Genomic DNA, 3,531 nt, shown 5'->3' on the forward strand with positions numbered 1-3,531 from the left:
TGTGTCGAATTGTACGGTGTCGAATTGAACGGTGTCGAATAATGTGGTGTCGAATCATACGGTGTCGAATAATCTGGTGTCGAATTGTACGGTGTCAAATAATTTCGTGTCAAATCGTACGGTGTCGAATCGTACGGTGTCGAATAATTTGGTATCGAATAAATCTGTGTCGAATCGAGCGGTGTCGAATCGTACTGTGGTTAATAGAGTATCACCCCCTTTGTTGCGTGGTGCACTTAGATGCACCGGTCTCGCGTTGTCGGTGCGCTCAACACCGATTTTGAGTACCGTGCGCTAACGAGCGCAAGCGAATGTTTTGCGTATATTATTGTATAACGGCCGTTTTATATTAATGTTAATTGCGTTGCGTGAGCCGCAGGGCGGCGTATCGTTTTGTGTGTCTGTGGTATTTTATTTTAGCGGCAAGAGAGAGATACCTAAGGCATCGGCGTCAACCAGGAACGACGATGGGAAGACAGCTAGGCAGGAGCGTACGACGTGGAGAGCAGAGTGGCGGGAAGCGACCGGTTGTCTCAGAAAGGGGCGGTCGGAGAAGGTGCCACCTGGACACTAAAGACGTTGTCGGGATCCGACGAGCGCGTACGACCTGCCGACCCGATGTGGAGGATCAGCCTTAGAAAGCTGCGGAATAGTCTGCATGAATCGGACGGTGAGGACTTGACGCAGCTCTACAGTCGCCCTTGAAAGGACAACGCGGATCCACGCGTGTGACGATCGATTACCGCGCCACTCGCGCGCCATCTGATTGGCTGCTTAACATACTGCGCGATCTGCCGTACGAAAAAAAATCGATGCGGCAGCGTTTAGCGATCACTGTTGCGCGTACCGTTGCTGAGGCGTGAGTCATCGGGGAAACCTTCTGAAAAGTCTCTCTGTCGCGGTAAAGTTCCGTTTGGAAGCAAGGGTCGGTCACCAGTTACTCGAGAAGGACCCGAGACCGTGATGTCCGGTGGAAGAGACGATATAGTTGCCGAGTAAGATTCGAGGCTAGCTGTCGACGCCGATAAGTGCCATTAAGTTCCTCATTCCCGCAACTGCGTGTCGCGTGTTGCTTTTGATACCGATCTACCGGTCCGGTGACTCAAATTCCGTTCGTTTAGCGCCGCGGATTCGACGCGGAGGTAATCGTGGCGAGCGTTACCGGGACATGTCAGGTCTGCCAGAAGAACTGTGTATTTTGTTGTGTTGATAAGTTGAGTAAAGATCGCTCTCTTTCTCTTTTCTACGGTCGCCGCAGTCTTTCGTGTAATTGTTCTTGTCGTTGCTCCGTTCTTGTCGTGTAATGTAATATTTGATTAATCGTACCGTGTTCGTTCGACTTTGTTGTAATTGAGTGCGTGCGTACACTGTCGTGAATAGTCTCGAGTCGAGCCACCGTTTTTTTGGCGCATTCCGTGCGTATTGTCATTACATCTGCAAGCGCGTCAGCGGCTGTGTAAACTTTTGTTACCGTTGTGTGTCGCGGCTTGCCGCCTAGAAATAATACTTTTTGCTAAAATCTTGTTCTATCATTACGGTCATCGATATCTTATTCAAATCGCCGTTAATCAGCGTCGTGTGCCGCCGCGTATTGTCGATCGGCTCTGACTATTCCGACTCGTTATTAGCGCCCGTGTAAACCGGTAAAGCACCGCCCTACATTTGTCCATTGTCTAAATATACTATACTTTGTTAATTTGTCACGTTATTGTTACTGAGCTGAGTTTCTTTCTCCCATACACCCACAAGCCGCCTCTCGAACTCCGCCTCTCCGTTCTACATTCTGAGCTGTCGAGTAATTAGTATTTCGAGAAATGGCCGTCACGTCCGAGGTAATTGGTGATATTATGCCGTGTGTTTGTGCGGCGTGATTTTCACGCCTGGCGCCCAAGTTTTGTTCGTAAACTCTTTAGAGTAAGCCAAGAACGTGCCGACACTCCCGTACACCACCCGAAACGGGAGTAACAAAGACAAAAATATTGTTGCTCACAACATATATATATATACATATATATATATATTTAATATGTATATATAAACTTTATTAAAACTATAGAGACACATATACATACAGAGACGTATATACATATTACCATAATTTTATATTTATATTTTATATTTATATTTATATTATTATGTATATTTTTATATTTATATAATTGTTTATATTTATAATTATAATTTATAGTTTTGCATATTAAAATACTTGAAACAAGTGGAAAACATATGATGTTGCATACTAACGATGCGATGAGAAAGCTTATATATATATGTATCTTGTGTGTAAATTATCTGAGACTCACGGCAAGCGTTACAATATTCGACTTCGCTTGTGAATCTAACGAAAGACGGGAAGAACGCGAGAACCAACGATTAGTCTGTCTCAGTCTAAAAGAAAGACGGGCGAACCGATCAAGAGACAAAGAAAAAGATACATATATCTATCCTTGTCGTCCGACTAGATGGCGCTACTTTCTGGACAGGGTAGCAGACGCCAGTGGCCGAATAGCCGATTTCAAAGTTACGCGGCGATTCAGCATTCTCTTAAGCCGCAGCCCTAGCAGATACCTTCAATCGGCTACTCTGCGATTTATGATAAAGAGTGAAAGTTCACAAATTGAATATTTCGAGAACGGTAAAAGTTAGAGCAAAATGGTTTTTATATCTCAGTTCCTATTGGTTACAAACTACCACACAGTAAAAGTTTAATAATTTCTATTATTTAAACAATTGATTGTTAATAACTAAAGTTAGAAAGTTCAAACAAGGCTGGTATTTTGCAGTTTGGTGCGCTAAGGATTATGGCGCAAACTGTTTTCCTCTATCTCTTTTAGTTTAAAAGTTCCCAGCAAACACAAAATATAACTGCTACATAACATGAGAGTAACATATAATATAACAGTTGTTATACTTGAGTTATATTGGAATTATATAATTTTCTCTTATTTATGCAATATAACTCTGTAATGAAATAATTATCTAGTTTGTTACTTACTGGCAACAACAAGATAATAATAATGTATATGTAATGTAACATGTTGTATGACAAATTTTATGTTTACGTTATTGTAATGTGACAATTTATATAAATATGATTGAGTGATTTATTGGTGAATAGAATTTGAAGATTCTATATAAAAAAAAAATATGTATGGTTGTGAAAATATATATTGATTAAAAAAAGGATATGATACCTTTAGTACAAACTATTATAGAAAGTGAAGTGAAAAAGAACAGCCTCGTGATGATTTTATGAACATGTTATTGTCAAAGCTCGAAGCAGGGGCGTTCTTAGAACTGTCTGGTCAATGCGGAACCAAGCGTCTTGGTCAAAGCTCAAATAGACATTTGAGACGAATAAATTATTTTGATTGTATCTTATATTATCGTAACGTGTGGGCGGGCACTTCTTCCCTGTGAAAAGCTAACCTAACCTACCTAATCTATTCTATATATATCACTACAATACAGTAGCGTACAATAAAAAATACGTTAAAAAAACTATTTTGGACTTTGACCAAGAAGCTTGGT

Source organism: Pseudomyrmex gracilis, unplaced genomic scaffold (assembly GCF_002006095.1).
Source record: "Pseudomyrmex gracilis isolate BER0280 unplaced genomic scaffold, ASM200609v1 scaffold_540, whole genome shotgun sequence".
In the NCBI taxonomy this organism is placed as follows: Eukaryota; Metazoa; Arthropoda; class Insecta; order Hymenoptera; family Formicidae; genus Pseudomyrmex; species Pseudomyrmex gracilis.